Source organism: Lissotriton helveticus, chromosome 1_1, assembly GCF_964261635.1.
Source record: "Lissotriton helveticus chromosome 1_1, aLisHel1.1, whole genome shotgun sequence".
In the NCBI taxonomy this organism is placed as follows: Eukaryota; Metazoa; Chordata; class Amphibia; order Caudata; family Salamandridae; genus Lissotriton; species Lissotriton helveticus.
In genome coordinates this window covers 1,411,667,495-1,411,691,056 of record NC_136057.1, presented here as the reverse complement: position 1 = coordinate 1,411,691,056, position 23,562 = coordinate 1,411,667,495, and positions in this window count along the sequence as shown.

The following is a 23,562-nucleotide window of genomic DNA, read 5'->3' as shown; positions in this document are numbered from 1 at the left end:
CCCGGAGCAATCAAAAATAATCTCTTAAACTGTCTAAAATGCAGTCCTACATAGACACTTAAGAGAGAATTTAAAGACATATAATGCAGCCTATATCCACAGGCTACACTGCCCAGTACTTCAGCTAGACATTCCACATTCCACCAAAAAACCACAACCAGCACAGCTTGCCAAGTTTTCTTCACAGAGAAAAAACTTCCCCTTTTACCAGTAAAGCCTCAGGAATGATAGAGAGGAAGGGAAGGACAGACAAGCCCCATAGGCTGCTATTATGTGGCTCAAAAAGGGATACCGTGCCTTTAAGAAAACTTTCCAGAACTTTCTCAGTATCCCAGAATGCCCTGCAGGTCCCGTTTACTTTCAGTTCTTTTTTCCGGCTCCTGCTAGCAGGACCCTGGAGCATTGAGTTCTCCCTTTTTTGGTTTTATTCTAACTTTTTTTGCACTTTTTAAGTGTGTGAGTGTCTACACTCGACATATTTTGGTGCCCTCTTCCACTTCTAGTGTTCTGAGCAGTTCTTTTACCAAAAATGCCTGCATTATTTGATAAATGCCCGGAGTGCTCAAGGAAGAAGGCCAAGTCGGACCCACACACTGTGTGTATCCTGTGCCCCCCTTCTACCCATCTCCCTGAGAAGTGTGAGATTTGCCAGTCCTTCTCCTCAAGGACCCTGAGAGACAGAAAGAAGATCAGGCTCCAAGGACTGGAAGAAAGGAGGCTACAGAGTCAAGGTGGGTCTGGGCAGGCTGGAACTGCTTCCTCTGCCCATGCTGAGGCCTCTGGGGGGCTCCCCAGCGTTAAGAAGGCCAGGAAGCGTCGCCGTTCTCCGTCGACGTCGATACCATCGACGACGGCGTCGAGAGGCATGACGGCGGTCTGCGCCCCGTCTTCCCAGGGCTCTGGGTCGAGGCGACGTCGACGTTCGGCGTCGAGGGGATTGACGAGGCCGCTGTCGAAGTCGCCGCCGAAGACATCATCGTCATCATGAGGATTCCAGACGGCGTCGGAGCTCGCCGTCGAGGCGACACCGCCGTTCACCCTCAGCGTCGACTCGGCGCTCGCCGACGAGGGGACACCGCTGTTCGCCTTCGACGTCGACCCGACGATCAGTGTCGAGAAGGAGGCATTCGGCGTCAAGGCGAAGATCTTCAGTGTCGAGGCGGCGAAGCCCGCCGTCGAGGCATAGGTCGTTGACGCTGAGACGGCGTTCCTCGATGTCGAGGAGGCGTTCTTTGACGCGGAAGAGGCGCTCAGCGCCTAAGAGGAAGAGATCATCCTCCAGGAGGCGTTCTGGAGCCAGAAGCCCCTCCAGATCCTCAGGGGCACGTCGGCGACGTCGGTCACCGACAGGGGGCACTGCCTCTCGTTCGCCTACACCAACGAAGAAGCCGAGGGAGTCGTCGGGCTCGGTGTACTCTGTGGTGTACTCTCCTCCCAAGCCGAAGTCAGCTACTCCTCCTCCTCCACTGCCGAAGGAGCCGCCTCCGCGCACTCCTCCGCCACCAGCTCCTCCTGTGCCTCCACACGCACCGCCACGACCTCCGAGGTCGGTCTCGTTGACGCACTTCCCTACGCCGCCTAAGGGAGCACCTCGGCCGAGGTCCCCGGTCAGGCCGCCGCCGCAGGTTCCGCCGCAAGCACCTGCGGAACGTCCGAAGCCTAGAAGACCCAGATCTCGCTCCGAACGGAGAGGACGATCAAGGAGTCGCCGGCCCTCCTCGACAAGATCCAGACGACGCCATAGGAAGGGACGCTCTAAGTACAGCACTGAGTCGTCCAGCGCAAGGGATTATTCCCCAATGCTTTCAGAATCCCCTCGGACGAGGGTATCCCCTGTGGACAAAATGAAGGGTGGTGTGGCACACTCAAAGTTTTTGGTATAGTTCAAGCTTAGGTAATCCTAAAAAACTCAGTAAATTGTTTCTGGGCGCCTCAGGAATAGGTCTCTTCCGGCTGATAGAGACAGACTTGGAAACTGATAACAAGGAGGCGTGGGGAACTCCCACACAGAATCCTGTGGTGCTCCTGTGGAGGTCGTGACCTCAATTTATTCAAAAATTACTCGGGTTCAAATCCAATCATTTCATCACGATTTTAATCCATAAAGTCATATATTCATATTCATATAGACATTGTAATGTGGTTCAATGAGTTCAACACACACGTTTCGAAATGCAAATATCCCTATGCATTTTGGGACGAAAGTCCCTTCATCAGGGGATCTATGGAGGAAATAAACATTGCTTTAGGAGGGGGGCTGTTGCCTCAACGAGTTTAAAAAGAAAGTAACAGAACCCGAGTAATTTTTCACGGGAAAAGAAGGAGGACTTCATGGAGATCCTGAATGAGGGATTGCTGGTGTCTAACCAGCTGATTAGCGCAGCTGCAGACTCGTCCCTCCTGGCAGCCCAAGGGTACTGCCATGGGGTTAATCAGAGGCGCCACGCTTGGCTCAGATTGACGTCACTGAAGCCTGAGGCCCAGCAGAGGGTGGCTAATCTGCCCTTCTCGGGCGAGACCCTATTCGGGAAGCACGCCGACGATGAGATGGCCCGCATGAAGGCGGAGGCCGAGACCCTCACGGCTGTGGGCTTGGAGAAGCCCAAGGACCAGAAGAAGAGCTACCTCCCCTTCCAGAGACGGTACGGAGCGCAGGGCAGAGGGCGAGGTCAACAGTCTGGACAGCAGCAACAGTTCCAGAGGAAGCCCTTCCAGAAATGTCCGAGGGGCAGGGGCGGACAGCAGTCTGCCGCCGCGACCAAAGGCCCGGCCAGGTCTAGGCCCTGAGCGGTTACTTCCCCGTCATCCGTTACCTGCTCCGGTGGGGGGAAGCGTTCAATATTTTCTGGCAGAGTGGAGAAACATTACTCAGGACAAGTGGGTGCTGAATATTGTTTGCAATGGATACAGTCTTCGGTTCATCAGCCCACCTCCAGCAATTCCACCGGTTTGCTTGCAGATTCAGCTGCGCGAGCTCCAGGCGGAGGCCGATATCCTGCTAAGGAAAAGGGCGATAGAAGACGTCCCTCTGTCCCAAAGGGGAAGAGGTCTGTACTCACGGTTCTTTCTAGTCCGCAAAAAGGACAAGAACGAGTTCAGGCCTATTCTGGATTTGAGACAAGCAAACAATTGGATTTGCAGAGAAAAGCTTTGCATGCTGTCCTTACACCAGATTTACCCTCAACTGCAAAGGGGAGACTGGCTGTGCGCGATAGACCTGCAAGATGCATACTTCCACGTGCCCATTGCACAGAAACACCGGAAGTTCCTGCGATTCCAAGTCGGCGCCAATCACTATCAATACACAGTGTTGCCGTTCGGGCTGAAGTCAGCGCCCAGAACCTTTTCCAAATGCATGGCAGTGGTAGCGGCACACCTGAGAAAGAACAAGGTGTTTGTCTACCCGTATCTGGACGATTGGTTGATCAAGGCATTCTCCTTCGCGGAAGCGCAAGCACACTTCCAGAAGACGTCCGTTCTCTTGAACAAGCTGGGGTTGCACATCAACATGTCCAAGTCTGTCCCGACTCCGGTCCAATGCCTACAGTACTTGGGAGCATCCATCAATACGCTGTCTGCAAGCAAGTCTCCTTCGGAGGAAAGACGTTTATCACTCCTTCGGAAGACTCAGGATCTTATGACCGCTCCATCTACGACAGCGAGGACGGTGTCTTCTCTACTGGGGTCGATGGCCTCCTGTATCTTCCTCACACCACACGCGCGGCTACACATGAGACCGCTGCAGGAGTGTCTGGAGGATCAATGGGACCAGAGGAGAGGAAACTGGGATGACAAGATATGACTGTCTCTGCATGCTCTACAGTCTCTGAAATGGTGGTGTTCAGCGGAGAATCTCCTCAAGGGGGTTCCCTTCTACAAGGACATTCCCACTCAAACCATCGTGACGGATGCCTCTCTCCACGGCTGGGGAGCGCATTCCGGAGAGTTACAGATACAAGGGACGTGGTCTCCAACGGAGTCCGCATATCATATCAATTTCCTGGAACTCAGAGCGGTTCACTTGGCACTGAAGGCCTTTCATCCGTCCTTCCAGACCAACTCTCTGCTTGTACAGACGGACAATACGACCACGATGTATTACCTCAACAAGCAGGGGGGCTCGAGATCGCGCACCCTGTCGCAGGAGGCGCAGGCGATCTGGCACTGGCTTCTTGCCAGAGGACTGACGATAACGGTTACTCATCTGCCAGGTGTGCAGAATGTTCAGGCGGGCGTACTGAGCAGGCTGATCCAGGAACACCATGAATGGGTCATAAACGACGAAGTACTCGGAGACGTCTTCGACAGGTGGGGCACTCCAGACATGGATCTGTTTGCCACCGCAGAAAACAGCAAATGCCGAAACTTCGCATCCAGGTACTTCCAGCAGGGAACGCTGGGGAATGCGTTATGGATCGACTGGTCGAACAGCTTTCTGTACGCTTTTCCACCCATTCCCCTGATTCCGGCGGTGCTCATCAAACTAGCCCAGTCCAGGGCGCGGATGATCTTGATTGCCCCGTAATGGCCCAGGCAGTGGTGGTTCATGGACCTGCTTCACCGGTCTCTCCTTCCTCACATTCGGCTGCCGTGCCTGCAGGACCTTCTCACGAAGTTCGGGGGCAGATGGTGCACCCCAACCTCTCGTCTTTGAGTTTGGTGGCATGGCTCCTGAGATAGTGCAATATGGCCATTTGAATTTCCCTGCAGATTGTATGGACATACTGAAGGAAGCCAAGAGACCTTCCACTAGGACCTCTTATGCGTACAAGTGGAAAAGATTTTGCATCTGGTGCAAGTCCAAGAACTATGATCCGACAACTTGTAAGAAAGATGTCATCCTTTCATACCTTTTACATTTGGCGCAGGCTGGCCTTAACTGTCATTCCATTAAGGTTCATCTCGCCACGCTTACTGCCTACAGGAGATGCCCTTCACAGACCTCCTTCTTCCAGATCCCTGTGATCAAAGATTTTTTGGAAGGCTTGAAGAAAGTGTTTCCTCCTGTCCGGCGTCCTTCGCCTTCATGGGAATTGAATGTGGTGCTGTCCAGATTGATGAAGGAACCTTTTGAACCTATTCATAAGGCTCCGCTGCAGCACCTGTCCTGGAAGGCGGCGTTCCTCGTGGCCATTACATCGGCCCGCAGGGTGAGTGAAATTCAGGCGTTGTGTTGCCAAGAACCTTATACTGTATTTCATGCTGCTAAGGTTGTTATGCGTACTCACCCTAAATTTCTTCCTAAGGTTATTTCTGATTTCCATGTTAACCAGACCATAACTTTGCCTACGTTTTTTCAGAATCCTTCTTCTCCAGCGGAAAGGTCTCTACATTCCCTGGATGTCAGGAGGGTGTTGAGATTTTATCTGGATAAAACCAAGGATATTCGTAGGTCGGACCAATTGTTTATCAACTATGGGTCAGTCAGGACAGGTCTTGCTACCTCTAAACAGTCCATTTCGAGGTGGATTGTGTCCTGTATTCAATTGTGTTATCAAAAGGCTAATAAGACCTTAGGGGGTAAACCTAAGGCTCATTCCACCAGGGGCAAAGCTGCCACCACTGCTTTGCTACGGAATGTTCCCATTGCAGAAATCTGCAGGGCCGCCACGTGGAAGTCGGTCCATACCTTTTCTAAGCATTACTGTCTGGACTCTGATGCCAGGGCAGATGCTCAGGTTGGGCAGGCTTCGCTGCGAAATCTGTTCGCACAGTAGTGGTGTTGTACTCTTTTTCTCCACCTCCGCTTTTGTGTGTCGATGGGCTTGCCATTCTCTTCACTAGATTATGACTATACACAGAGATCCCCTACTACAGAAGGAGTAGTTTCTGTCCTGTAACTCCAGTTCTGTAGTAGGGGTATCTCTGTTATAGTCATAAGCGCCCGCCCTCCTCCCCGGTGGAGACAAATGTTTATGTTCGGAATGCTACAGGTCTGGCGTGTTACGCCTTAAAAAAGAACTGAAAGTAAATGGGACCTGCAGGGCATTCTGGGATACTGAGAACGTTCTGGAAATTTTTCTTAAAGGCACGGTATCCTATGGGGCTTGTCTGTCCTCCCCTTCCTCTCTATCATTCCTGAGGCTTTACTGGTAAAAGGGGACGTTTTTTCTCTGTGAAGAAAATTTGGCAAGCTGTGCTGGTTGTGGTTTTTTGGTGGAATGTGGAATGTCTAGCTGAAGTACTGGACAGTGTAGCCTGTGGATATAGGCTGCATTATATGTCTTTAAAATCTCTCTTAAGTGTCTTTGCAAGACTGCATTTTTAGACAGCTTCAGAGATTATTTTTGATTGCTCCGGGGTCCACGCTCATGAGCGGGACTATTCACTAGATTATGACTATAACAGAGATACCCCTACTACAGAACTGGAGTTACAGGACAGAAACTACTCCTACATAGTCCACTATGTCAAGTTTAGGCTTTTTGAGAGGTAACTCCCATCCTTCCTTCACAAGACATAGGGGTCCTCTTAAAGAATGCCCATACAAAAGCTCAAAAGGGCTGTAGCCAGCCCCCTTTTGTGGACCTCTCTGTAAGCAAACAGAAGTCAGGGTAAAAGGATGTCCCATCTTCGCCTCAGCTTTTCAGGTAACCCTTTTATCATCCCTTTGATGGTCTTGTTGAATCTCTCCACAAGCCCATTGTACTGTGGGTGATAGGGGGTGGTGAACTTATAGTTGACACCACACTCCTTCCACATTGCAGTTAGATATCCTGACATGAAGTTTGCACCTCTGTCAGAGACAACCTCCTTGGGAAAGCCCACTCTGGAGAAAACTTCAAGTAGGGCTCTTGCCACAACAGGAGCTGTTGTGGTTCTCAGGGGAATAGCTTCTGGATACCTGGTGGAATGATCCACTACCACCAGTATACATCTGTGCCCAGATGCTGTTTGGGGGTCCATTGGTCCTACACTGTCTATCCTCACTCTTTCAAAGGGTACCCCCACCACAGGTAGTGGTATGAGGGGGGACTTTGTTGTGCCACCTGATTTGCCACTGGCTTGGCAGGTAACACAGGAGCGACAAAACTCCTTGGTATCTTCTGACATATGGGGCCAGTGAAAGTGAGGGACAAGTCTGTCCCAAGTCTTGTTCTGGCCCAGGTGTCCTGCTAGGGGAATATCATGGGCCAAGGTAAGAAGGAAGCCCCTAAATTGCAGAGGTATAACCAACCTCCTGGTAGCACCAGGCTTGGGGTCTCTAGCCTCTGAATAAAAGAGCCCATCATCCCAATACACTTTATGGGGACCTTGAGCATTCCCAGCAGCCTCAGCAGCAGCCTGCTGTCTGGGGGTTCAAGAGAGGAACAATCTACTTGAGCCTGCCTCAGATCTGCCCTTGAGGGTCCCCCTGTCCCAAGAAACTCAACCTGATCAGGTTCAAGTTCTTCCAGGACAGTTACCTCTTGGATCTCAGAATCATCCTCCTGGGAGGGCAGATCCTCAACCTGAGGCAGGGGGGAAGGCACCGCCTTAACCCTCTTGCTCTTTCTCTTGGGTAGTGTCTGGTTTATTGTTTCAAGATCCAGCACTTGTTTAGGTAAGCACTTTTTGGCCTGTGACCTGGTCACAGCAAGGACATGTGCTGATATTCCCAGCATTTCTGCATGGGTCCTATACTTCACCTCAGACCAAACTGAGGTTTCAAGATCATTACCTAACAGACACTCTACTGGAAGGTCTGAACTCACAACAACTCTTTTGAGGCCAGTTACCCCTCCCCAGGAGAAGTTAACAACTGCCAGACTATGGGAGGTAGTGGCATTGCTAGCGTTGGTCACTAGGTAGGTTTCACCTAGTATGATCTGGTCAGGGTTCACAAAGTTAGGTGTCACCAAAGTGACACTGGCACATGTGTCCCTGTAGGCCTGAGCCATCTTGTCATTAACAAAAGGTGTCTGTATGTACTTGCTCAGATTACTGGGACTTACAGTAGAGGACATTGCTATGTCCCCATCACAGACAAGAACAGCCTGAGTTGGTACGCCGATTAGGCCAGAGTCCACCCCAGTTCCCAGGGTTAACCCTACTACACCCTTTTGCTGGGAACCACCACTTACAGCTGGACTAGGGGGAACAGTTGCCTTAGGGGCATTGGTGGTTGGTGCTGTGCCCTTCTTGGTGCACTCACTAAACCAGTGAGGGACTGACTTACAGTATCCACACCAGGGCTTCTTTGGACCTTCTTGTTTCTGTTTGTTCTTTTTGGAGCCACCCTACCCCTGTGCCTTTTGGGGGCCTGGTGAAGACTTCTGGTCTTTTTGTTTCTGCTCATTACCCTTCTGGTATGCCTTTTTCTGATCACCCCCTTGGTTCTGATTTTTCTGCTTGATCCAGGTTCTGACCCATTTGTCTGCCTTCTTTCCCAATTCCTGGGGAGAGGTCAGATCAGAGTCAATCAGGTACTGATGCAATAGCTGGTTTTGACAGTTGCTAAGGATTTGTTCTCTCATGATCAAATTATACAATCCTGTATAGTCCCTAACTTGACTTCCCAATAACCAGCCTTCCAGAGCCTTAGTGGCACAATCAACAAAATCAGTCCAGTCCTGAGTCTGTGTCTTCTGGGTATCTCTGAACATCAACCTATACTGTTCAGTGGTTAGGCCAAACCCATCAATCAGAGCACTCTTCAGGACAGAGTAGTTGTTAGCATCCCCATCACTAACTGTGAGGAGCTTATCTCTACCTTTTTCAGAAAAGGAGAGCCATAAGATTGCTGCCCACTGAATTTGGGGTACCTGCTGCACTTTGCAGGCCCTCTCCAAAGCAGTAATCCACTTGTGGATGTCATCCCCTTCTTTATAGGGGGGCACAATCTTACTTAGGTGTCTATTTTCATAGGACCTATCTTTATCCTTAGGGATATTGCTGCCACCAGTGGGTTCTAACCCACTCTCTCTATGCTCTCTAGCACGAGCAAGCTTCTCTTTGGCCAGGGCAACCTCAAGTTCCTGTCTTTCAATCCTAAGAGCAGCCTCTCTCATCTTTGCCTCATGTTCCCTTCTCTGAGGGGAAGTCATCCCTCTCTGAGGAAGGCCATGAGAGCTATTTGAAGCATGAGATCTGATAGAGTCCCTGGAGTGGGATCTCCCTCTCTCCGCCCCTGGTTAAGCCCACTTGGGGGTCTGTATGAGGGCTGCCCATACTGACTCCCATGTATGCTTAAGTTAGCCTGACTAAGTCTTCTGACTATGGTCTGACTGTTTGTCTCAGGATCAGAATCATCTCCCTCTCCCCTTCTTCCTCATCTGGAACTGGAGTATCAGTGGTATCCTCTGTGGAGGGTAGGACTTAATCTGAGCTACCTGAGTCAGGTGTCTTTTGAGCATCATACTCTTCTAAGAGCTCAACTAAGACATTTAGGGTAGGGTTTGAACCCTGTTTTAGCCTTCTAGAAGTACACAGTTGTCTCAATTCTTGGAAGGCTAAGGCTTCATATCTTGAGGCAGTCCCCAAGGGATCTACCTCTGCAGGCAGAGAACCACTGGGGTTCGCTGTCTGAGACATGGTTTCTACTGAGGTGTGGTGTTGCACCTACCTACCTATGTGTTTTCCTACAGAACCTATCTAGGAGTTGTAGTCAGGGTGTGCTAGGCCCAGGCTCTACAACAGCTAAGTTCAGTAGAACTTAAGTATACTAAGACCTGTTTTTATATGTACCTACAGGTACCTATGTGATCTTTCAAATGATATCTCAAGATTACAAGTGGTAAAACAACCGCAAGCTCTAATCCCAACCGCTGCACACCAATGTGAGAAGTTGGCCTGGTATATGATGTTCACTATTCTAGTGAACACCTTGCACCAGTCCAAACAACCCTTATGGTGATGGTTGTAAGTCAACCTTATAGACCAGCTATCCTAGTGGTAGCATGGACAGAACAGTCTTAGGCTAAAAGACTCTTGAGGGCGTGTAAAGCCAGCTGTTTTACCATATGCAACCCCTTGAATATCAAATGAAAGGACACCACACAGGATATATATAAAATATATATGTATTTATTCACTAACACACTCCTCTGAACTCTTTATGAGGTCAGAGGCAAAAGCACATAACAAGTTACACTTAGAAATACTTTAAATAGCACAATTTACAGTTAGGCCCTAGGGGCGCGTAAAAAAATATACTTAGTAAGTGGTATAAGAATCACGACTTGGGAAAGGAGAAGGCCTAGGGCATAGAGAATCGCTGGGGCTACACTATCTGACCATTAGGTTAGGAGTAGGAGGCCCACAGGCGGCGCGTGCAGTGTCTTTACACACGCGTGGGAGTCAATGTTAAGTCAAAGGGAACTTAGAAGGTAAGTAAATGAAGATTTAGGACACTTCTTGTCTAGCTAGGAGGAAACAACTAGTAAATCTGGACACTAGGATAGTCAATCCCTACTGAAGCACCGAAGTACTCGCGTTACCTCACCCACGGGCTGCGGGTGCATAGGTGTCAAAGTGTGTCGTTGTTCTCAATGGAGCCTTGAAGAAAGATGCTGCAGGCGACCAGGAGGAAGATGTCCGGGTGGATCCAAGGGTGGATCTAGGATGAAGAGGACCTGAAAGCAGAGGGGACAGAGTCTAGGTCACTAGCCAGTGACCGGGTGGAACCAGGGAGGAACCAGACGTCGTCGAGGAACAATCAGGTGCGGATGTGAAGCTTGTCGTTGCAGTCACGCGGACCAGGATGCGTCGAGGACAACCAGGTGCTGGAGAGGAGCTGTCCCACGAAGGTTCTCGTAGATGGAGGGGTCGACTTCAAGATTGGAGCCAACAAGCCTAAGCAAAGGCAACCCATGCAGGACACACAAACGGCTTCTGGTGCAGGCCAGGAGGGTCTGAGGCACTTCACCTTTTCAGGGAAGCGAGGGCCAGTCTGGAGCAACCAGACCAGTGATGGATTTTCAAAGGAGTCATCGTCAGAGGGCTACTAGCCAACGGGCTAGCAACTCCCTGTCCCAATACACAAAATCCTGTCTGGGGTGGTGCTCGCACCTCTCCAGGCAGGAAACCTATTGTCTAGGCCTCCCTCGCTGGAAGGACTCCCAGCAGCAGGAGGTCAGACTTGTGTCTGTGGCAGCAGCATCCCTTTTGTGACGCTGGGGCTCTGGTTAACTTTAACCCGGATAGTCAGCAACAACATGTCTTCTCCCTCTAGAAGGGTGGAATGCTACCCCCGTCGCCAGAATTGATGAGGGGGGAGTATTCCAAAGCGTATGACACCGTACACGACATGTTTGGATAAAGCCAATCCAAAGTTAGCATTTAACCGCGAGGTTCATAATGCACTTAAGAGTATATGGTATGGCAATATCATAGAACAGCTATAAGGACATGGTTCCGAAAGCTGCAGACAGGCTCAGCTCATGCTAGAGCACCATCTCACACATAACCAAGCACTCTGCCTCCAGGATTGTTAAGGCCTGCCATAGGAGTGACTTATAGGTTACTGTGTGTCTATATGTAAGGGTAGATATAGGAATACTATACCTAAGCAAGGGGTGATTACACGACCTTGCCCCAGCTGAGTGATCAGCCAGTTGTGTCAGTTTGAGTGGCCAGCCAGGGGTGGCATAATACCTGCTGCAGCCCCTGGTATGCCTTGGTTACACCTATGCCCTGAGTACCTAGGGTACACTTCTACAGGGGCTGATAAGGTGAGCCAATTCCCAATTGTGGATGTACATAGAGTATATGGTGTGAATTTAGAGAGAGTGCATCTGGGCTGTGGGTCTGATTAGCAGGTCCACAGCCACATCTAAGTCGAAAACCAGTAAAGCAAAAAGTGGGGTTGACCATAGGAAGCAGACCCTACTCTCCTACAGGAGGCATGATGGTTTCCAATCAAATCATCAGCAGACACCTTTCTCCTGGCAGCTCATGGGTACTGCCATGGGGTGAATTTGAGACGCCACTCCTGGTTGCGACTTACCTCCTTGAAGCCGGAGGCACAACAACGGATTGCCAATTTACCCTTTTCAGGGTCCACCCTCTTCGGGACGCATGCGGATGAAGAAATGAAGGCGGAAGTTGAAAACACTGAAGGCTGTGGGCTTGGAGAAGCCGAAGGAACAGCGGAAGTCCTTCCGTCCTTACGTCCTTACCAAAGGCGCTACTCCTCCGAGTGATTCCAGCGTGGGCAGGGTCACCAAGCAACAGCACCAGCAACAATATCAGAGGCAGCCCTTCCAGAAGCATCAGAGGGGCAGAGGTAACCAGCAGTCCGCATCAGGGAATAAGGGCTCGGCTGAGTCTAAACCCTGAGGGATTACTGCCCCCTCGTCTGTTACCCACTCCGGTGGGGGGAAGTATTCAGAATTACCCGGCAGAGTGGAGAAAAATTACTCCGTATAAGTGGGTGCAGAATATTGCTTGCAATGGATACAGTCTACGTTTTCTAAGTCTTCCAGCTATTCCACCGGTTTGCTCGCAGTATCTGCTGCGCGAACTTCAAGCGGAGGCCGATACCCTGTTACGAAAGAGGGCGATAGAAGGTGTCCCTTTGTCTCAAAGGGGAAAGGAACTATACTCAAGGTTCTTTCTTGTGCGCGAAAAGGACAAAAACGAGTTCAGGCCCATTCTGGATTTGCAACAAGCAAACAAAGTGATTCGCTGGGAGAAATTTCGCATGCTGTCCTTGCACCAGATTTATCCTCAGCTGCATCGAGGAGACTGGCTTTGCGCAATAGATCTGCAGGATGCATACTTCCGTGTGCCCATTGCACAGAAACATCGGAAGTTCCTGCGCTCCCTAGTCGGCAACAATCACTATCAGTACACCGTACTTCCGTTTGGTCTGAAGTCTGCACCCAGGACTTTTTCGAAGCGCATGGCGGTGGTGGCGGTGCACCTGAGGAAGAACGAGGTGTTTGTCTACCCGTACCTAGACGACTGGTTGATCAAAGCCTCCACCTACCAGGAAGCACAATTGCATTTCAACAGGACAGCTGTTCTGTTGAACCAACTGGGTTTGCACATCAACATGTCCAAGTCTGTTCCGACTCCTGTTCAGTGTCTGCAGTACTTGGGAGCCTCCATCGATACTCTCAGAGCAAGCGTGTGTCCTTCGGAGGAGCGACGCTTATCGATCCTTCGAAGGGCTCAGACTCTCCTGTCCGTTCCATCAACGAAGGTGGGGACAGTGTCGTCTCTCCTGGGGTCGATGGCTTCTTGCATCTTCCTCACACCACATGCACGCCTCCACATGAGACCGCTGCAGGAATGTCTGGAGGATCAATATGCCCAGAAACGAGGAGCTGGGAGGACAAGATCACACTGTCTCAGCGCGCTCAGCAGTCCCTGAAGTGGTGGTGTTTAGTAGAGAATCTCCTCTAGGGGGTTCCATTCCACAAGGACATTTCAATACAGACCATTGTGACGGATGCTTCTCTCCAGGGCTGGGGAGCGCATTCGGACCATCTGCAGATTCAAGGAACGTGGTCCCAGGCGGAGTCCACGTATCATATCAATTTTCTGGAACTCAGAGCTGTTCATTTGGCACTGAAAGCATTTCATCTGTCCTTCCGGACTAGCTCCCTGCTTGTGCAGACGGACAATACGACCACAATGTATTACCTCAACAAGCAGGGAGGCTCGAGATTGCGCACACTGTCTCAGGAAGCGCAAGCGATCTGGCACTGGCTGCTAGCCAAGGGACTGATGATAGCGGCTACCCATCTGCCAGGTGTGCAGAATGCTCAGGCGGATGCACTCAGCAGGCTCGTTCAGGAGAACCACGAGTGGGTCTTAAACGACGAGGTGCTAGGAAACATCTTCGCAAGATGGGACACTCCAGAAATAGATCTGTTCGCCACTGCCGAAAACAGAAAATGCCGAGACTTCGCCTCCAGGTTTTACCAACCGGGGACTCTGGAGAATGCCCTATGGATCAGCTGGTCGAACAGCTTTCTGTACGCTTTTCCGCCCATTCCCCTGATTCCAGCAGTACTCATCAAGCTGTCTCAATCCAGAGCGCGAATGATCATCATTGCTCCGGAATGGCCTCAACAGTGGTGGTTCACATACCTGCTCCACCGGTCTCTCCAACCCCATCTGCGGCTTCCATGTCGGCCGGACCTTCTAACGAAGTTCGGGGGGGCAGATGGTGCACCCCAACCTCTCATCGTTGAGTTTGGCGGCATGGCTCCTGAGATAGTACAATATGTACACTTGAACTTGCCTGACAACTGCATGGAAATACTGAAGGAGGCTAACAGACCATCCACCAGGACCTCCTATGCCTACAAGTGGAAAAGGTTCTGCATTTGGTGCACGTCCAAGAATGCTGACCCTACCTCCTGCAAGGAAGATGTCATACTTCCATATCTACTGCATTTAGCTCAATCTGGCCTTAATTTCCATTCTATGAAGGTTCACCTGGCAGCATTAACTGCGTACAGGAAATGCCCTTCTGTAGTAGGGGATCTCTGTGTATAGTCATAATCTAGTGAATAGTCCTGCCCATGTGCAGGGACCCCGGAGCAAGAAAAAATAATCTCTTAAGCTATCTTCTTTGCAGTCCTGCATCGACACTTAAGAGAAAATCAAAGACAAATAATGCAGCCTATAACTACAAGGCTACACTGGCCAGCACTCAACTTAAAGTGAAAAGGATAGTCAAATAAAATCAAATTTTGCATATATTGCCAAGTTTTACTCATAGAGAAACTTCCCTTCACCAAAATCCTTGAAATGATAGAGAGGAAGGGTTGGACAGACAAGCCCCCATAGGCTGCCATTAGGTGTCTGGAAAAAGGATACCGTGCCTTTAAGGAACTCTCCAGAGACCCTCGGTATCCCAGGATGCACAGCCAAAGTCCTTTTACTTTCAGTTCTTTTTTCCGGCTCCTGCTAGCAGGACCCTGGAGCATTGAGCTCTCCCTTTTTGGGTATTTCTTAAATTTTTGGCACTTTTTCCAGTGTTTTGAGCAAAATTACCTGGCAGAGTGGAGAAAAATTACTCCGGACAAGTGGGTGCTTAATATTGTTTGCAATGGATACAGTCTTCGTTTTGTCCACCCGCCTCCAGCAATTCCACCGGTTCGCGCGCAGTTCCAGCTGCGTGAGCTCCAAGCGGAGGCCGATACCCTGTTAAGAACAAGCATTGGAAATGCAATAGGGCTCGCATTAGGAAAGTTTGAGCAATTGGTCTTATAAATGACATTTTTTTTATTTATGTGTTATTTTTTAAAATAGCTAAATTAATAGCTTTGTCATTTACAATGCCAATAGTTATAACTTTCGCAAATGTGACACCTATAGCATTTGTAATGCAACATGTTTTGTATTTACGTGACTTAGATGTATTGATATTACAAATAACAATGGCTTTTTATGTAATGTAATGTATGTGTCTTGTAAAACGCACTGCTGCCCTGAGGCGTCGTGGCGCTGTAGACCGCTGGGGAACCCGTCCTGGCTATCCCTGTGAGATGGTCCCTACTGGGTATCTCCAAGGTGAAACCAGGCATCCCCGGTGAATGTGGGGGGCCGTTGTAGAGATGAGGCAAGCTAATGCCCAGAGTTGCCGAGTGTGATCCCTGGTTAGAGTAGGCACCGAGGTGAGAATTATCGAGTCCGCTGACCCTGCCGCGTCGGGAATTGAACCCTGGTCCCGGGCCGTTCTCTGCTTCCGGGTCTGCCGCCTCTAACCAGTGAGCCACACCACTGCACTTTAATTTTTTTAAATAATTATTACTTAAATAATTTATTTAATTTGTAATGGCAATAGCTTAAACTTTTGTAAATAACTTTTGTGAAGATTATGTTCAGTGTTTTTTATTGTGACGAAAATCCAAGAACAGAAGTAAAATATTAATTTTTTGTGTGATTTGTAATAAAGCGTGAAAGCTTGAAAACAGCTTGAAACATTGAAAGAACATATTTGAACCAGTGATGCTGTGGTTGCGCTGAGTGATGCTGGGGTGGTGCTGAGTGATGATGGGGCGGTGCTGAGTGGTGCTGAGTGGTGCTGTGGTGCTGCTGAGTGATGCTGTTGTGGTGCTGAGTGATGCTGTGGTGGTGCTGAGTGATGCTGTGGTTGTGCTGAGTGATGCTGTGGTTGTGCTGAGTGATGCTGTGGTTGCGCTGAGTGATGCTGTGGTTGCGCTGAGTGATGCTGTGTTTGCGCTGAGTGATGCTGTGGTTGCGCTGAGTGATGCTGTGGTTGCGCTGAGTGATGCTGTGGTGGTGCTGAGGGGAGCGGGACGAGAGGAGAGAGGTAGAGGGTAGAGAGTAGATAGGAGAAGAGAGGTGAGAGAGAATAAGAGAGGGGAGAGAGGAGAGGGGAGAGTGAGGAGAGGGTTGAGTGAGGAGAGGGTTGAGTGAGGAGAGGGTTGAGTGAGGAGAGGGTTGAGTGAGGAGAGGGGAGATGGAGAGGAGAGATGGAGAGGAGAGAGGGGAGTGAGGAGAGAGGGGAGTGAAGAGAGAGGGTAGTGAGGAGAGAGAGGAGTGGGGAGAGGGGAAAGAGGGAGGGGAGAGAGGGATTGGAGAGTGAGGAGAGGGGAGAGGGGAGTGAGGGGGAGAGAGGGGAGAGTGGTGAGAGGGGATAGTGGTGAGAGGAGAGTGGTGAGAGGGGAAAGTGGGGATAGTGAGGAGAGTGAGGAGAGGGGAGATTGAGGTGAGAGGGAGGTGAGAGAGGGAGGGGAGAGTGGTGAGAGTAAGGAGAGCGGAGAGATAAGAGGGGCCGCAAATCCCTCATTTCAGTTCTTCTGTTGTGAGCAGTGGAGTATCTTTACTCACTATTGTTTGGTGAGAATGTTAGAAGCGTTTCTGCGCAGAAGATTTTACGCCTCGGGAGAAACTTCTACCCTTATACATGCGCCGATGTGGGGGTATTTCCTGCCCATTGCACCGGGAAAGGTGATTTAATTCAGCCTTGAACTTGCAGTACAACTCCATCCGAGTGGAAATGGGTGGTGTTTGTGAAAAACCGGAAACAAGTTACTTTGGGTATGTCTACAAACGTTCATGGTATTCCTGTCCCGAAACGCTCACTCCCCGTCCATGGCAGTGGACTTACTCACAAAAAATCCTCGTGTGTCTAAGTACCCAATTCATAAAGCCATTTGCACTTGTATCACACGTTTACATGCATAAAGAGCAGGATTTACGACTGCTAAACATTCACTAAAGGTCATCTAATGCTTTCAAATTCCGCTACCCTTACCTAGTATCATCTCACATTAAAATCAATAAAAGATGACGCTGAAGTTAATCACATGCACCGATGGAGAATGTGCGTTCAATTCCGCTCTGAGGAAATGCCAATACAAAACACAGAAAAACTGTATATGTGAATTAAGCGTGAAGGAGCAACTAGCTTTAAGAATCACCCCCTTCCGCCACCACAGGTTGTTAGTCAGACGGAATGTTTAGGTACAAGATTGGCGTGCATTCCCCTGCAAAACAGTACCATGCGGGCCCCCACTTGAGAATCACAGGGGGGTTTGCTGCAAGAAAAGTTGGAAATGTGTGTTCACCTTCACTTGCAATGGCAAAGGATGCTTAAGAACAACGAGAAATAAATATATATGAAGATCTACTGCTTAAGTAGCACACTAAACTACCATTTGGAGGATGTGGGGTGGAGGGGCAGATTAGTGCGGGAAAGCCTTCGTCTGCCTTCTGCATATGCAGGGAACCGACGGCGTCTGCTTTCATAGGCTGTTCGGGGAGTGTCTAATCAAAGGTGCTTTATCTCGGATCAGAAGAATGCATCCGAGGCCCCCTGTGACGCTAAATACACTCACCGATGCACACGGAAACAAAGACCATTGAAAAGTTAAATGCCGTACAGATGCGTCTTTCTTCGAGATTAAAATGTTAATTCTGAATGTTCTTCCCCATTAATGCACATTAAAATCATTAAAATATGACGCTGAAGTTAATCACATGCACCGATGGGGAATGTGCGTTCAATTCCGCTCTGAGGAAATGCCAATACAAAACACAGAAAAACTGTAAATGTGAATTCCCCGAGTTTATAGCTGGACTAAATCACAACCAGTGTAGGAAGAGAACAAGAGAATGCAGGGCGCTGTGCGAAAACAGGATGCATATAAAATTAAACAAACTGTGGTAGAGACCAGACGAAAAAAAAAAGTGATAAAACAGGTCTCACGATTATTTGTAAAGCATAAAAGAATCAGAAATATAGCCTTTTGAGGGACACGATACGTTTTGTGATGTCTTGCGATGTCTTGCACCGCACTGGGTCGGCACAGGAAAAACTAAACAGTTCCAACTGAACATCTACGTGATGAAGGCGTAAAGGGTTGTTTAATATTTGACTTCCTACAGTAGGCAAATGATCAAGGGCAGGGTCAAAGGCTATAAGGAAGTCCAAAGGTACTCAAGAATTTGTTTCCAAACCGGATGTGCCCATAATAAAAGCAGATCAGCTTTCAACAGCGAAATGGTTAATTTGCAGATAAAGCCGTGCAAAGAAAAAAAAGGTTACTTGGCACTGAATAATTTTCTAGTTACAAATGGCTAATTGATGTCACATTTTAAAGAATGTGTACATTCGAAGGGCTGGTGTACACGCTAATGAGATTAACGAAAAAATCATATGTGGCACAGCAGTGCAATGATAATGGAGTTAAGAATTAACATTCATGAAGTAACGTAGCTCGGTTGGTGGCAATGCCGCGAAAATGCGTGCAGTAGTAGTACAAGACTAAACTGTGGTCAAAAGTTAAAGACGCTGGGGTTTTTAAATGTGTGTTTCTCTTCTTACAGAAGGATCGCTGATGTTGCTACCAGAAATATCATACGCAATTCTTTCCATGAAGACATAAAAAAAAGGTGAATGGATCAGTTCGGAGGTGGTGCATGAACTAGGGATGGCGGGTTAGACAACATGGCACTGCATTCATGCATTATCATGAACATTTAGAGTTCTGTCTTAAGAACAAAAACACTCAATACATTAGAGTAAACAAGTATGTGCTATGGGCGGCGATGTGAGGGCAGATGGCACCAAGTAGAACAAGCTCTTGGCATTGCTGTGGGGAGGGGGGAAAGGGGGAGGAGAAACGAGAGACACGGCCTGGCGGCCGTGAAAGTGAAAGTACGGCAAAACACCACAGAGCCAGAAAAAGGAGAGGAGGAGGGAGGTGGTCAACAACGACAACGCGGCAGCAGGCAATTAACAACACGGACAGCATGAGAGGTGCGAAATGAAAGCCTTTGATGCAGCAGATGGCTGTCTTTCATGTGCACGCGCTTTGCGGTCAATGCGCTTGCGCATTGAGCTTGCTTTTCACGGGCACAGCATGAAATCGCCCGATAGTTACGCTCTCGTTAAGCCCCTATATTCTCGCAAGCTCAATGCACAGGCGCATTGACGGGCGAGCCCTAAAAAGGGCCAAAGAAGACGTCCCTTTGTCTCAAAGGGGAAAGGGTCTTTACTCACGGTTCTTCCTGGTGCGCAAGAAGGAGTTCAGGCCCATTCTGGATTTGCGACAAGCAAACAAATGGATTCGCAGGGAAAAGTTTGGCATGCTGTCTTTGCACCAGATTTATCCTCAGCTGCAAAGAGGAGACTGGCTTTGCGCAATAGATCTACAGGATGCGTACTTCCATGTGCCCATTGCACGGAAACACCGGAAGTTCCTGCGCTTTCTAGTCGGCACCAATCACTATCAGTACACCGTACTACCGTTTGAACTGAAGTCTGCACCCAGGACTTTTTCAAAATGCATGGCAGTGGTAGCAGCGCACCTGAGAAAGAACAAGGTGTTTGTCTACCCGTACCTGGACGACTGGTTGATCAAAGCCTCCACCTTCCAGGAAGCACAGTTGCACTTCAACAGGGCGGCTGTCCTGTTGAACAGTCTGGAGTTGCACATAAATCTGTCCAAGTCTGTCCCGATTCCTGTACAGTGCCTGCAGTACTTGGGAGCCTCCATCAATACGCTGTCGGCAAGCGTGTCTCCTTCGGAGGAGAGATGCTTATCCATCCTTCGGAAGGCTCAGGCTCTCATAGCTGCTCCATCTACAACAGTGAAGACGGTGTCTTCTCTATTGGGGTCGATGGCCTCTTGCATCCAAGTAGAATTTCAACACCCTTCTGACATCCAGGGAATGTAGAGACCTTTCCACTGGAGTGGAAGGATTCTGGAAAAACGTAGGTAAAGTTATAGTCTGATTGACATGGAAATCAGAAATCACCTTAGGAAGGAACTTAGGGTGAGTACGCATCACAACCTAAGCAGCATGAAATACAGTATAAGGTTCTTGGCAACACAATGCCTGAATTTCACTCACCCTGCGGGCCGATGTAATGGCCACGAGGAAAGCCGCCTTCAATGACAAGTGCTGTAGTGAAGCCTTATGAATAGGTTCAAAAGGTTCCTTTGTCAACCTGGACAGCACCACATTCAGCTCCCATGAAGGCGAAGGACGCCGAACAGGAGGAAAGACTTTCTTCAATCCTTCCAAAAAATCTTTAATCACAGGAATCTGGAAGAAGGATGTCTGTGAAGGGCATTTCCTATACGCAGTTAATGCTGCGAGGTGAATCTTAATAGAATGGAAATTAAGGCCCGATTGAGCCAAATGCAAAAGGTATGGAAGAAGGAGTAGTTTCTTACCTGTAACTCCAGTTCTGTAGTAGGGGTATCTCTGTTATAGTCATAATCTAGTGAATAGTCCCGCCCATGTGCGTGGAACCCAGAGCAATCAAAAATAATCTCTTAAGCTGTCTTCATTGCAGTCCTGCATAGACACTTAAGAGAAAATTAAAGACAATAATGCAACCTGTACCTAAAAGGCTACACTGTCCAGTACTTCAACTAGAAATGCCAAGGATATAACACCAATAACACATTTAACATAATCTATCAAGTTTCACCCATAGAGAAACTTTCCTCCCCTCGCCAAATCCTTGGAATGATAGAGAGGAAGGTAGGGACAGACAAGCCTCCATAGGCTGCCATTATGTGTCTGGAAAAGGGATACCGTGCCTTTAAGGAACTTTCTTGAGACCCTCGGTATCCCAGCATGCTCAGCCCCTTCCTTTTACTTTCAGTTCTATTTGAAGGTGCATAAAGCAAGGCCTGTAGCATACATCACAGTACCATTTTCTCCACCGGGGAGGAGGGCGGGCGCTTATGACTATAACAGAGATACCCCTACTACAGAACTGGAGTTACAGGTAAGAAACTACTCCTTCTGTAGTAGGGGATCTCTGTGTATAGTCATAATCTAGTGAATAGAATGGCAAGCCCATCCAAAAACAACCCAGCGGTGGAGAAATATAGACAACACCACTATTGTGCGAACAGATTCCGCCGCGAAGCCTGCCCAACCTGAGCATTTGCTCTGGCATCCGAGTCCAGACAGTAGTGCTTAGCAAAGGTGTGGACCGACTTTCAAGTGGCCGCCCTGCCTCCTGTTCGACGTCCTTCGCCTTCATGGGAGCTGAATGTGGTGCTGTCCAGGTTGACAAAGGAACCTTTTGAACCTATTCATAAGGCTTCACTACAGCACTTGTCATTGAAGGCGGCTTTCCTCGTGGCCATTACATCGGCCCGCAGGGTGAGTGAAATTCAGGCATTGTGTTGCCAAGAACCTTATACTGTATTTCATGCTGCTTAGGTTTTGATGCGTACTCACCCTAAGTTCCTTCCTAAGGTGATTTCTGATTTCCATGTCAATCAGACTATAACTTTACCTACGTTTTTCCAGAATCCTTCCACTCCAGTGGAAAAATCTCTACATTCCCTGGATGTCAGAAGGGTGTTGAAATTCTACTTGGATAAGACCAAGGACATTCGTAGGTCAGACCAACTGTTTGTCAACTATGGGTCGGTCAGGACTGGTCTTGCCACCTCCAAACAGTCTATCTTGAGGTGGATTGTGTCCTGTGTTCAGTTATGTTATCAGAAAGCTAACAAGACCTTAGGGGGTAAGCCTAAGGCTCATTCTACCAGGGGCAAAGCAGCTACAACTGCTTTGCTACGTAATATTCCCATTGCAGATATCTGTAGGGCTGCCACTTGGAAGTTGGTCCATACCTTTGCTAGACACTACTGTCTGGACTCTGATGCCAGAGCAGATGCTCAGGTTGGGCAGGCTTCGTTGAGAAATCTGTTTGCACAGTAGTGGTGTTGTCTTTTTCTTCCACCGCCGGATTCCTTTGTTTGGATGGGCTTGCCATTCTATTCACTAGATTATGACTATACACAGAGATCCCCTACAACAGAAGGAGTAGTTTCTTACCTGTAACTCCAGTTCTGTAGTAAGGGTATCTCTGTTATAGTCATAAGCGCCCGCCCTCCTCCCCGGTGAAGAAAATGATAATGTACTGTATGCTACAGGCCTTGCTTTATACACCTTCAAAAAGAACTGAAAGTAAAAGGACTTTGGCTGTGCATCCTGGGATACCAAGGGTCTCTGGAGAGTTCCTTAAAGGCACGGTATCCCTTTTCCAGACACATAATGGCAGCCTATGGGGGCTTGTCTGTCCAACCCTTCCTCTCTATCATTTCAAGGATTTTGGTGAAGGGAAGTTTCTCTATGAGTGAAACTTGGAAATATATGCAAAATTTGATTTTATTTGGCTATCCTTTTCACTTTAAGTTGAAATGCTGGCCAGGGTAGCCTTGTAGTTATAGGCTGCATTATTTGTCTTTGATTTTCTCTTAAGTGTCTATGCAGGACTGCAAAGAAGACAGTTTAAGAGATTATTTTTGATTGCTCCGGGGTCCCTGCACATGGGCGGGACTATTCACTAGATTATGACTATAACAGAGATACCCCTACTACAGAACTGGAGTTACAGGTAAGAAACTACTCCTTCACAAACATCCTTTTTTCCAGATACCTGTCATTAAAGATTTTTTGGAGGGATTGAAGAAGGTATTTCCCCCCCATTAGGCGTCCTTCGCCTTCGTGGGAACTGAATGTGGTACTGTCAAGGTTGATGAAGGAGCCTTTCGAGCCTATTCATAAGGCTTCTGTTCCGCATTTGTCTTGGAAGGCGGCTTTCCTTGTGGCTATAACATCAGCTCGCATGGTGAGTGAGATTCATGCTCTGTGTTGTCGAGAGCCCTATACTGTTTTTCATGCCTCCAAGGTTGTCATGAGGACTCATCCTAAGTTTCTCCCTAAAGGGATATCTGATATTCATGTCAACCAGACAATCGCTTTACCTACGTTTTCTCAACATCCCTCCTCTCCAGCGGAGAGATCCCTCATTCTCTTGATGTGAGGCGGGTGTTGAAATTCTACTTAGATAAGACCGAAGACATTCGTAGGTCAGATCAGTTGTTTGTGAATTACTGTTCAGTTAGGACTGGCCTTGCCACCTCCAAACAGTCCATATCTAGGTGGATTGTGTCCTGTATACAAATATCTTACCAGAAGGCTAACAAGACTAGTGGGTAAGCCTAAGGCTCATTCGACTAGAGGCAAAGCGGCTACAGCAGCTTTGCTGCGTAATGTTCCTATTGCTGACATCTGTAGGGCTGCTACATGGAAGTCTGTCCATACCTTTGCCAAGCATTACTGTCTGGACTCGGATGCCAGGACAGATGCACAAGTTGGGCAGGCTTCGCTGAG